The sequence below is a fragment of the Lactuca virosa genome, chromosome 8 (assembly GCF_052849685.1).
Source record: "Lactuca virosa cultivar CGN04683 chromosome 8, Lactuca_virosa_CGN04683_v6, whole genome shotgun sequence".
NCBI lineage: Eukaryota > Viridiplantae > Streptophyta > Magnoliopsida > Asterales > Asteraceae > Lactuca > Lactuca virosa.
In genome coordinates, this window is record NC_136433.1 from 58,975,095 (window position 1) to 58,989,185 (window position 14,091).

Consider the following 14,091-nt stretch of genomic DNA (forward strand, 5'->3'; position numbering starts at 1 on the left):
GATTGAAACATGCCATTGAAAGTTCAATGAATCTCAAAAGATCTAGGAGTTTCAAATCCAATTAAAACCTAATAATTTATTTTGTTTTTCATGGTGGAAATTTGTTTTTCTAGGGTTGCATGTACACTTAGGAGTGTTAAAATGCTCAAAACCCAACAAAAACCCTAATTGTGTTGGGTTTTGATTTGGGCCTTTCTGTTGGGCCTAGATGCCTGGACTCTTGATGGGCCAACTATTAACAAGTATATGGACTAGAACATTTGGATTGGGCTTAAGGATAAGGCCCATTGGAACGGTTTGGGCCCAATTTGGAAAATTGGGCCATAGATGGGCCATAACTGGGCCTTGAGGATTATGAGATGTTGGACCATTGGAATGCCAAATGTTTGGACTGGAATAAATGGTTGGGCCTTAGGTTAAGACCATGTAGAGGTTTGGGCCCAATATGGAAAATAGGGTCATATGTTGGGCTTTGGTTCATTGTTTGACTTTTGGGCCTTTAGATTGGGCCTTTGGATTGAATCAAGCTAAGTTGGGGGTAAAGTAGTCATTTACCCTAAGCATGGACTTATGGTTATGTGTTGGAACCCAAGTATTAATTGGGTGTTATTTTGATGTTGACAGTTTGGGAATTTGTCATTCAGTAGCTAGAGTTTTGTCCGCGGGACTTCGGTAGTGTGAGGTGAGTTTTCCTCCAGTAGGAACGGGTCGAAGGCACCAATGCTGACCCGTTTATCTATGTTAGCATATGTCGGACTTCGGTCCGATGTCGGGGTTAGCCCGATGTAGATTGTATGCTTCCGGACTTCGGTCCGATGACGGGGCAAGCCCGAGGAATGTTTTGTATGCTTGATGTCTTCGTGATTCTAGCATATGTATGTTATATGTTCTAGGCTTCGGTCCGATGTCGGGGCAAGCCCGATAAATGTTTAGCTTATATGTTATGTGTTATATGTTTCGGGCTTCGTTCCGATGCTGGGGCAAGCCCGAAGAATGTTAATATGTTTATGTTATGTGCTTATGTTATATGTATTTGTTGATATGATCATGTATACCGGATCTCGGTCCGATGTCGAGCGTGGCCCAATGCCGTACTTCGGTCCGATGTCAGGCGGGGCCCGATGTAGTGGGCTAGGCCCAAGTTATGTTTATGTTATGTGTTTTATGTTATATGCTTGTTGATATGTCATATGTATACCAGACTTCGGTCTGATGTCGGGCGGGGCCCGATGCCAGATGCGGTCTGATGTCGGGCGGGGTCCGATGTACGGCAAGTCGATACCGGGCGGGGCCCAATGTAGCAGGGTGGGGCCCACGATATATTGATATGTGATTATGAGATTATGTGATATGTGTATGGTATGTGGTATATTGGGGAGACTCACTAAGCTTCGTGCTTACAGTTTTCAGTTTTGGTTTCAGGTACTTCCGCTAGTAAGGGGAAGAGCTCGGGATGACTGCATGGTACACACCACAGCTTTTAGCTTGGGATGATTTACTCTGATGTTTGATATATGATTTCTATATATTGATAGTTGTTTATAACATTTATGAGATACACGATTATGATTTTTATATGATGAATGATACTTATGGTTTTTATTTATGATTTAAAACGAAATTTTTGGACCGTATTTTTGGGATGTTTCAAGTTGGTATCAGAGCCTTGGTTTGAGGGATTCGGGCACACTCTCGGGTGTGTCTGAACTCAAACTGAGGACTTGGTATGAAAATTTTCAAAAGGAAATCATTTTTATGAAAATGAACTTTGAAAAAGGAAAAAAATTTTGGAAAGAAAAAAGAACTTTGGAAAGAGAAAAGGGTGTGGTGCATGCAATCAGCCGAGCTCAAGTAAGTAGTCCTAAATTACCCATACAAGTTTATGTTATGGTATGCTTATGAGAACTGCATGCTAGATTAGGGCTAACGATCTAGAAAGGATGCCTTATGTGCATGTTATATGTGTATCAGCTTTATGAACTGCATGCTAGTACATATTAGTCAGTGATATGATGGCTTGATTATGTGTACTCAGTGCTCGAATGCTGCTTGCTTTGTGCTTTTAGGAGTTCTAGTTATCTCTTACTAACTAGTAAACGAATATGTTAAGTTACATATTATGAGGACTAAATAATTTAAGAAGGTTAGGTTTAGCCTTATTTTGCAGCTCTCGTTTGAGCCTAACCGTTGTAGGGTAGGACCTCTCATTCGAAGAATTATCTAGTTTTAGTGACATGTAATGGTATTCGCGAGCTAGTTAGGGGGAGATAGCAGGGACTCCTTATGCAGCTGATGGTGGAGAGTGGGATGGTGATTACCCTAGGGCAAGCCTAGGATGAGATTAGCGCGTGAAGCAGTAGTAGTATAAGGGACTTGGTGAAGTCAAGGCAGTTCTTGAGGAGAGTACGGATAGATGTGGAAGGTAGTATGGGCCCGTACTACTGAAAGCAGAAGATCCATACTCGAATCAAGGAAGGCTGAAATGAATCCAGGGAACTTGTAGTGTGTGAGATCCCTTGAGTTAGGATGGGTATTATGATGATTGTGATGGTATATTTCCGAGTATGGTGACGCTACGTGGTAGACCAGATGGTAGTTCTGGTGTCGGCGAGGGATCAGGCTCAGACTCTGGAGTCGGGCAGCTTGATGGTCAGATGAGGGAGTTCATTCCATCTGAGAGTACGCACAGTATCACTTACCAGACTCATGTGATCTTCGGTATGATCAAGGAGGGCATTTTAGAGATTTGTGATGAGAGGTTGAGTGCATTCTGCACTGAGATAACAGCCATGATAGGGACGCATACGTTGATGTTTAGGGAGTTCAGAGCTTGTGAAGCTCCATATTATCATGGGGCTAGGGACCCTATTGCTAGCAGCAGGTGATTGGCAGATGTCGCCAATATTTTTGTATCAGCCGTAATCCCGAAGGGGACAAGGTCCGACCTGCTTCCTGCCTCCTGAAATACAGGGCGCGTGATTGATGGGAAGAGGTTGGTAGTGAGTTGAGTGATGATGCGGTTGATCACTACTAGAAAACAGCCTTTTACGACGTGCAATGCGTGTCGTAAAACGCTCAGACGACGCGCAAATGCGTGTCAAGGAAGGCCCTGTCATAACGAGAGACGACAAGCTTTTGCGCGTCGTATATAGACGACGCGCATTTACGACACGCATTTACGACGCTCATTTACGACACGCAATGCGTATCAAGGAAGGCATGTCATAAAGAAAGACGACACGCATTTGCGTGTCGTAACCTTACAACGCGCATGTTTATGACACGCAATGCGTATCAAGGAAGCCCCTGTCATAAATGAAGATGACACGCATTTGCATGTAATAAACTTCAATAACCATTTTCGATATGCATTTACGACGCGTCTTTACGATACTCATTTACGCATAATACAAAAATATGTAAACAATTATATACCAAAACAATCAATTTCATCCAATAACATCATCTCAAAAAGTTGTACTACATTGATATTATGGGGATCTAATTGTACATTGTTATTAAGAAGTTTTCTCTAACTATATAACCTAATACTACATTGCTATTAAGGGACACCTTCTGCAATGTAATGATATACAAACTAAAAATATATACACAAAGATGATAAACATCAAATTCCAACTAAGTAGAGTTGCATCTTGCCTTTCATAATTCTTTAAGACTAATGAACCCTTGCTCCGATAATTCTTGTGACCTGATCAAATAAAAGTCAAAAAATTAATATGCTAATATAACTATTAGAAGAATCAAACATGGAATGTTAGTTGTAAAAAACAAAATTACCCTTTTCTCCATCCAAAGAATGTGGGACCACACTTGAGATATGATATTTAACATGGTTGCAGAAAACGCTCGACGTAGGCTTGGTGGTGGACTGGGGTCAAGAGATTAATCGGCTAGGCGCAGATTAATCGGGGGATTAATCGGAGACCATTAATTATTAAAAAATTATTCAAAAATTAGTAAATCTACCGAATAATAAATATTAATACACAATTAATTTTTGTTTTTAATTTGTAACTTCACATAAAAACCCACTTGAAAAGAAACCCAAAACATAGAACATAATTGGCCATTATTTGCAACACGACATTATTAATTACGAGACCTTTTCCACAATAATGATATAACAAAATGAAGCAAACCTCTCATAAATCTTTAAAACTTTTGTGAAAATAAAAATTAAAAATAACACACATCATTTCTAACAACAATTGTAAGTTTGGATTCTTTGCCTGTGGTGATACATTCTTTGCATTTGATATACAGTTGTCCTGTCCCTCTATCTTTCCATGCATCTTTATCTGTTGAATCACTTTGACTGAAACAAATAGATATCGGTCTCTTTGTTCTTTTTCACAGATGGGCTACTTGGTTACTCAACATCATATTCTGTTAAATCAAAAATAACAAAATCACATATTGTTTATTACAAAAGATAGAGCAAATAATATTATGTGCCTTATTACCTCCATCTGCATCATTTTTGAAGCATTAGGCTTTATAGAAATTGTGCTTTGTCCACCTGAGAGAAGGAAAATGAAACAACTTAGAAATGTTCAACAATATAAGAGACTACATGACATTCTAACTGAAAATAACACCTATCAAATGAAAAAGAAGATTGATTGTTGAAGAGAGGACCAGTGTTCCATGAGGCTGTGAACCCTAAAGTTGCAAACATTGGAACCATCATTTGGCTAGCATCATCGTTTCACACATAAAACTTCATTTAGACATTTTATCGAACACCTGGCGGGCAAGAAGAAGAAGTGTCCAATTTGCACTAGTGAGACTTTATAAATTTACCCAAGTATATCCTTGAAGAAGATGGAGCTGCTGTAAAGTCCTAATAAGGGTCTTTACCAGTAGTCAAGCAACAAACAATCACGAATAGAAGAATAAGATGAAAAGAAATCGAGCTTGCACACGTTTATATTCAGAAAAACGTCAGGTACAACTAGATGGGACTCTCTGTAAACGCAATGGCATCAACAACCACACAAAGACCTACACATCCACTATTTATACTGAATTGGACCGCAAACGGGGTTTACGACCGTAAACAGGGTTTACGGTCGTAAACATGTTTACGGCCGTAAACTCTGTTTACGGTCGTAAACTCTGTTTACGGTCGTAAACACACTTACCGATCTAAAACACATAAACAACTCAAGAACTGTGTTACAGACTCATACTGAACAAAATACAATGAAAGCCTAGACCAAACCATTTACTGGACCCTTCAGCTGCTGCTGGAAGTAAGGGAACTTAATAAACAATATGCAATTGCAAAAATCGGGCTCAAAGAAGTAGCTTGCAATAGCCTAGTCGGATAGTTTCCAAAAAATCATCCAATCGAATCATTGATCAACAAGGATTGAGTCGAAAGAATTAAGACCAAAGGCGCTGAGTCGTGATTGAATAACTAACCTGCGAGGTTCGTGTCGACGCGATTTCCGCCACCTGCTCCAACCGCCACCTGCATCCTCGTTAATCCGAGTCACCGAGAAGAACTAACCTTCGTAGATTGAAGCAACTGAATCAGGGATAAGAATTATCCTCGTTAAAATCAGCTTTACATGGCGTCGGAGATGGAATTAGGGAGAAGAACCTTCATAGATTGAAGCAATTGAATCAGGGAGAAGAACTATCCTTTGTACACTAGAGTCGTGATACCTTCCCTGTTCGAGAAGAAGGGTGGGTCGGTGATAGAACTCAAATTCTCCTTAAGAAGAACGAGATGCAAAGTAGGGAAGAACGAGATGTAAAGTGGAGATATGAAACAGTTATAAGTCCATCCCACATCGCTGGTGGGAGCATTCTTTAGAGGCAGACTTATTCTATAAAAAAAGCTTGTATCTCTTAGAAAACCAATCTAAGCTATGTTAGCAAGCTGGCTCCTTTGAGCTAGCGCGTTTCTTAAATTTAACTGGTCCGATTAGGGTCCGATTTAGTCCGATTTGGACCGATTTTGACCGATATTGACTAAGGCCGATTAATTAACCTTCTAACACCTATTCGTAGGCAGTTGGTGGCCGCCAAGCACCTAGGCGCTGATTAATCGGCCGCCTAGACCGATTTTTACAACACTGATATTTAATTAAGATTCGACCTTACATCATTTACCAGTGTAAAGTAAAACTCGAATTATAAACATTTTTAATTATAAAATTATGATAAAATGTTGAAACTATTAATTTTATATAAATTGTAAAGTAGGAGACTTACATCGTTTGAAAGAAGTGTACTTATTACCTGGGAATATCTGATTTTGGTTTCCATCCTCCAAAAAGAGACCCTTTTAGTGTTCTTCCAGTAAGAAATAATCCATAATGACATGCTACATTTGGGTTTGTCTTAGGAACCCCAAGAGTAACCGTCACACCCCACTCCTAATAAATTAATGACAAAAATAATCATCTTTTTTTTTACCTTTTAAAGATTAAGAGATTAAGAAAGGAGTTAGTTAGGTTACATCACAGAAAGAATGCAAAGCTGTATTTATCATCTCAGTGTCTCCAATGCATTCAAATGAATAGTCTACACCACCATCTGTAAGTCGCTTGATAGCCTGAAATCATAAATATAAGAAATCAACTATATTATCCTTATTAATCTTATTATTGGAGTATTTATTAACATCAACATAGTACTAGTGTACCTGTTGAACTGTCTCATCAATGTCATTTGGGTTGATGAAATCTGTTACTCCAAAAGCTTTTGCTGCACAAATAACAAAAATCATTATTAATGAACAATTTTTATACTAATCACATCAAGAAAGACTTGTTAGATTTAGCCCTTGTTATGAAAATAAATCGTGTGTTATTACCTTTCTCTTTCTTTTCAGGATTAGTGTCCACCCCAATTATCCTAGATGCGCCCCTTATTTTAGCACCTTGTGCAACCTAATCAATTGACATTTCAATTAACCAATAAAAATGATATAAAAACAGGTTTAGATACTTACAGATAACCCTACAGTTCCCAAACCAAAAATCGCAACTGTTGATCCTTTAGAAACATTAGCAACACTCCAAGCTGCACCCAAACCTATAAAAACAATTCTATTTACAATATTTCTTTTCAAAATTTTCTTATTTATGAAAAATGCAAAATTGGTCCCTGTGGTTTGCCTTTTTCTTTGGTTTTGGTCCCTCAAGTTTTAAATTTTCAAATTTGGCATACTTTTGTTGCGATTTTCGTCCCTGTTCCAACTTGAAAAGACTATTTTGCCCTTACGTAATTTCTTTTGGATTTTCTTTTCAAATGACTAAAAAGAGGGGTCCCTTATTTAAAATTATCTAGAAAATACATCAGAAGAGCAAAATAGTCTTTTTCAAGTTGAGGAGGGACCAAAATCACAACAAAAGTATGCCAAAAGGACCAAATTTGCAATTTAATATATATATATATATATATATATATATATATATATATATCACAAGGGCAAAACAGTCTTTTTCATTTTGAGAAGGGACAAAAACCACAAAAGGACCAAATTTGCAACCTTGAAACTTGAGGGACCAATTATGCAAATTTCTGTTTTACAAAGTTTGTTTACGTGCTGCTGTTCCACAACTGAGGAGGCAAACTTTTTCTAGAGGGGCAGTTTTGGTCATTTTTACAGCACATCCAGAATTAATAACTGTATATTCACTAAAACTAGAAACAGCACAATAGTGATAAATGGGCTTCCCCTTGACAGAAAACCGAGTTTTTTGATCACTATGCATTACACCTTTTCTTTCAAAACCCTAGTTTTTGGCAGATGTTGCTTTTTCCATAAACACATTGCTTGCAATTCATGCATTCTCCAATTAACAATGTCAGAACATGGTCACCTTCTGCAAATTCAGTTACTCCTTCTCCCACACTCTCCACAATCCTGCAAAAAAAAATTAGGGGGTTAATGTAAAAAATAGCAATGTACTTTCAAGAATAAATTTATGATAGTGTTGTATTCTAATTCCAGTCAAAGTTTTCAAGTCTCTTTGATAAATGTCTCTTTGTAGACTGCATATTATTTGCAATCACAAATATAGCAAGTAAAACACTAATAAAGAAAATATTATAAAATTTATATATGGATTTGATATTTTACTTATAGCTAGTGCATCGGATACATTCTCTAACTGTTTCAGAAGGTGATGATGCTTTTTTAGCTGCATGAGATTAAGAGAAGAATCAAACATGTTCCAAATGCCATCAAAATTTGACAATGATACAAAACTTGAAGATAACTTACATAAACTAAGCCAGTGTGGGTTGTGAATATCCCAAGAGGGACATCAATCTGTCTGAAACCCATGTCTTCAAGTCACTCCCCATTTCTTTAATAAGATGATTACTAATGGTATCACATACAAATAACAATAAGAATGTTGGTAACACTAGCATGATGTTTAAACTATATAAAGAAAAAAAAATACATTTGATCCATAACTATATAAAGAAAAAAATACATTTGATCCTATTTCTTCTTAAGCGTAAATTGGTAATTTAATTTCAAAATTAATGTGGAAAAAATTGATTTGTTAGAATAGGATAAAGGGTGACAAAAGGGTAAAAAAAAGTAATTGTTGTCGATGTTATTACTTTAGTTAAAGATGCAACTGCATTTGAAGTAGAAAATAGCTTCAATATCAATGCCAAAACCCGAACACGCCCCTGAAAGGAAATATTTAAAATATGAGAGATAGAAATTATATAAACGTACACGTATAAGGGAATCAAGAAAATATGGTTACATTACTAATAATTAAAATGCTACATACAGGTGCTACTTCTTCAGATTGCAAACCAAGACACAACTCAGTTAATGCTGGTCCAACAGACCCTTGATCGGAGGGTATAGCCCCAAGCACGTGATATAGAACCTGCCAAGTAGCACAGAGTATCCATATGTTAAGCAAAATAGAAATGAAAAAGAAAAAAGACTAACCAGTGAAGCCTTGTCTTCTTAGGAGATAGCCAATGTTATATATAAAGGCATTGCTCCTAAAGCTTTCAGTAACAAGGAAAGATTCTTCTTTATATTCATGACCTTCTCATGGACATTGCAGTAATGGATTCAAAAACATTAGCCATTGCTCCTAAAGCTTTCAGTAACAAGAACGAGCACGAAATCAACCATCACAAACCCGTATCAAAAACCAACGACCAAATCTGAAACCATGAACTCTCGAACCAAATCAACAAAATATTAGCAAAAAGAGTAAAGTCTGTATGCACTTTTGTGTTTCATAGAATAGAATAGGTGATGTGATATTAACCTGAATAAGTTTGTCCTCAGTTAGTTAGAGCTGATAAACTAAGTAAAATGGGAAAACGTCCTATAAACTCTGGAATCTGTCCATAAGCTATAAGATCACTACTTTCAACCTGAATAAGAAAAACAGAAAATAATTAATTACAGGAGAATGAAATATTGAAGTAGTGAAAGGCTTGAAAGTTTACAGATTGAAGTAAAGATTATGTGACTGAAGCGTTAGTGAGTTTATCATTTCTCATATTCGCACGAACAGGTGCTCCAAAAAATCATACCTTCCTACTGGAAATTCTGCTACCAGACAGAAATCAGGCCTTTGTTCCAATACTTCCTTTATAGGAATAAAACTGCATATAACTCCCAACCAATTTGTAAATTTCTTCTTTACAAAATATTTTCAACTAATAATAAATGATTCTGCCTACCTGGCACTGTAACATCTATTGTACCAGTCACCCTCACATGCTAGACCTTCCCCGTTAGATATGTCCTGTTCTCCAAAATATTTTATTTTCGTTTATCAAATATTACATCTCATACAAAAACAAAAACAAAAAATATGAATGAATTTGGTTTACTACGTACAAGGTGTTTGAGGTGTTTGAATTCTCCTGCAAGAACAGCTGCCATAAAGCGTTCCACTTCAATTTCCTTGAGATGCATGCAGTCCCTTAAAATCATCACCTCCAAATTATCTCCACCACCATTCGCACTAAGGTTCCTATCATTCCAAAATTTCAATCCACAACTCAAATAACAGAATTTTGTTTGATTCATGATCATGATTGCTTACTTTAAAAAGGAACCTGTGAATGAGTAAGATGTTGAAAGGTCAATATGTTTCAATTTCTGTAGCCCCTGAAATATTAACAACATACTTCAATACTTGTTACTTGTTGTTAAGTAGGAAATAGGAAAAGCACTATGTGTACCTTCACCAGCATACGGGCCTTGTAGTCATGAAGTTTGAATCCTTTTAGTGCTAAAGTGGTTATGTTAGGACAGTTGAGCACAAATTCATTGCAGGTTGGGAATTTTAAACCATCGTATCTACCTGTATTGTATATGTGGAGAAAATAATGTGTTAATAAGAAAAAAATTAATGAAAGTATGTTGCAATCATAGAAGTAAATTTAATAGACAACAGAGTAAGCCACAACAAAAGTTCTTTAAAAATGACCAATGAATAATAGTAATGAATAATGGGCTTATGTAGAAGCCTGGTAAGTGGTAACAGCTAGAAAAGCCCAAAATTGGTTCTGAGAAACATCAAGTTCATTAAAAGAATGCAGCCAATATAAAATATTGAAGACAAACAAGTTGAAAGCAGAAAAATAGAAGTTAAAGGAGACACTCAAGAGACCATGGTGGTAAGGTTAATTGGAGATAAACCGCAAAGATGATTTTACAGACATTATACTTGAGCAACTTGGGAGAGAAATTAGAAAAGGTCACAAGCCAACCTTCTCATTTTCAGGTTGATGACGCTTTTTTAACTGATTGGCATCAATGGAAGGCATAAGAGGCGCCACACCACTTGTAAGCGCATAAACCTACAACCATAAATGCTTCAAAAAATCAAGAAACCACACAAATTATCTCAAAGGTATGTATGCATGTAATGTACAAACCTAGGCGCGAAATGCCATCGGGTTTTCTCTGAGAATCCTTTTGGGGTCTCGATTTCTTTTCCTGTGGTATGGGCAGTGAAATTTTTGGTATTCCTAGAATGTCCTTGGCATCCATTATCGAAGTTAGGGTTTTGACGTCAGTCCTTGTAATACATACCAATCAATATTGTACGAGAAACTGCAGAAAACAAACAAATATTAAGTTGTAATAATGAAAATGCAACTGAAAATGATAACTTACCACTATAGTAGCGATTCTTCAGTTCCTCCATTGTTCCAGATGATGAAAATCTATCAGCAATCACAGAGAATCGCTGATCAAAACGTTCACACAAATCAAACAGTTCATCCGTCTCTTCTTTGGTCCATGTCTGGCATACACAATTTTAGATTGCTCAAAACTCAAAACATAGATCAACACCTCATCAAAGATGATCTATCAAAAATATCTGACAACATAAAATCAGAATCCTATCACCATTAACAATCATATGGATCGCATCTGACTAGTAATTAGCGAATAATATCTGTAATTGAAGCTTTATTTGATTATAGAGGCAAATTGGAAGTTTCATGTGATAGGAAATTACCAGATTAAAAAAGCAATCGAGAATTCAACACATGCAGGACCAATTTCAAGTCAATTAGTAAAGTTGGAGAGCAGATGTAGAGAAGTGAAGCGCTGGAGGTTTGAGAATCTAGAGAGAAGAAAGAAAGAAAGGGGGTTTTCGACGGGGATGAGCTAGGGTTTTCAGGCGGTGGAAACAAAGCGGGCTTTTTAATTTTTGGATTTCATTTCCCCCTTGTATGAAACGCGCCTTTCATTAAAATTTATAAAGCGACATGGTTAGACGACCACATTTTATTTAAGGTGCCCTTTGTGTTTTTTTTATTAGACACTAATTTTGGGGCACGCAAAAATGTGTGCCCTCTATGCTTCATATTTTGGAAAACTGACATCAATTTTTAGGGCACGCATAAATGCGTGTCCTCTATCAGCACGTGTCATTGATTGCGCGTCGTAAAAGGCTGTTTTTCTAGTAGTGGATGCTATGTCATGGGCTGACTTTTTGACAAGATTCCGGGCAGAGTTTGCCCAGGCAATTGAGGCGCAAGAGTTGTTAGGTCTCTGCCAAACTACTGAGACTGTGGCAGAGATCACTGCCAAGTCTCGGGTGAGAGCTTATTTGGTACCGCAGTAAGAAACAAATTAGGAAATGAAGAAGGTAAGACATCATGACATACATCAGAATGATATCAGGGAGATCGCGAGTATCTCGGGGTGCGAGACCCTGAATGATATGATTTCTAGAGCTCGAGACCGGGAGACTGATTGGGAGCACATTAGGAAGAGGGGACCAGATCATGTGCATATATTGGAGGGTCCCGGGGAGAGACCCAAGAATTCAGATCAGCTTTTAAGAGGCCAGCAGGGCCAGATTCGGTACAACACTTGCGGGAAACTACACGATGGAGTTTTTCGTTCCAAGGGTTTGGGTAAGTGTACACTTGGGTTGTTTCCATGTTTGTGTTAGGATTATATCTTCAAGTGAGGTCATATGCCATTTGCATGCCGAAAACTATTAGCAGGTAGTGAAAGGTCATTTCCCTAATTGCGGGTTGGGAGTGTACAATGGCATCTTGGTTTATCGTCGAGATCGGATCAGGGGTGTTCTGTGGAAGGTCTGCAGTCAGGGTTCCGCAGGATGGTTATCCAACATCGACAAGATTCGGTGGTCTTAGTAATCGTTATTGATTAGCTAGTAACGGAGCGCTAGTTGGTAAGAGTTGGTTGTCATCGGATCGATCGTTGGAAAGTGAGGATTAGGAATTCTTCAATTTTCATGTATTGTGAAGACTTAGTCGAATCTAAGTGGGGGAGAATCGTCTAGGGATCCAGAAGCAAGATCAGTTTTGAAACTGGGATAAGTTTCGCATCCTTGTCAGAAAGGAAGACAAACCAAGCGGCTATATGGATTGAGGATAATGTGAGTTGGAAGTTCGAAAACTTGCCAATAATGAGATCGCCTTCTCGGAATGTTTGATAGCAGGCCTTAAGGAATCAGGTTAGGGATTCCACTCAGGACATGAGTTCAGTTTGGGATGTTAGGGTGTGTATGCTTGACGTTGGATGTGTTTGGATTAGTAATCAGCAGCCAGATAGTGTGGAAAGTGTAGTAAGACTACGAGATAGACGTAGCATTCACTAGCAGCCAGATAGTGTTAGGGTGTTGTAAGTCTGCGGGTGTAGCCGTAGCATTCACAAGGTTGAGAAAGTGTTGTAAGTCTGCGGGTGTAGCCGTAGCATTCACAAGGTTGACAGATAGTGTTAGAGTGTTGTAAGTCTTTGGGTGTAGCTGTAGCATTCATAATGTTGGCAGATAGTGTCAGAGAGCTGTAAGTCTACGGGTGTAGCTGTAGCATTCACAAGGTTGGCAGATTGTGCTAGAGTGTTGTGATATTGCGGGTGTAGTTGTAGCATTCACTAGGTTGGTAGATAGCATGAGCGTGTTGTTAGATTGCGGAAGGAACAATAGTACCCACCAGTTCGGGTGCAGCAGTGAGGGCGTGGCAAATCCACGGATTGGTCTACGGATTTCCCCAGATGAATCAGACGTGGTTGAGCCAGTGATACGACTGTAGGAACATCATTGCAGTCATGGGATCAAGGAAGTGATAGACTGTTTAAGGTCGTTGTGATATAAGGCTACCATTGGTCAAGTAACAATCACTTTTAACCTTGGATTTGGTGACGTCAGGATTCGACGAATAGACCCGATCGGTTGGGTTAGAAGGTCGTTAGAGCCACAGTGGCAAGATAACTAATGGCAACTATTTACATATGAGGATTTCGTTTGGAATTCGCGAGGGACGACTGTATGGTTATCTGTCACACCCCCAAACCGAGATGGCGGAAACATTCGGGGGCGGAGAACGTCATGTACAATATCATAACAATGCACAATAGTAAAACAAGCAACAACATCCATTGCATTAATAATATAGTTAATACATGTGTGTTCTTTGTATAGATGTATGACACCAAAAATGTATAGCAAAAATAAAAGACGAGTCTTGAACATGCTTCGTCTTCTCAAAACCTGAGCCAGTGTACATGTCTATTGGTTTCCTGAGAATACAAGTTATTTTGAAAGAGAGTATCAACAT

General features: G+C 38.1%; 1 pseudogene; it reads right to left on the minus strand.

Annotated features, from left to right (window-relative positions):
- Positions 1–5,562: 5,562 nt before the first annotated feature.
- On the minus strand, positions 5,563–9,111 carry LOC145130396 (alcohol dehydrogenase-like 6; annotated as a pseudogene).
- Positions 9,112–14,091: the final 4,980 nt, after the last annotated feature.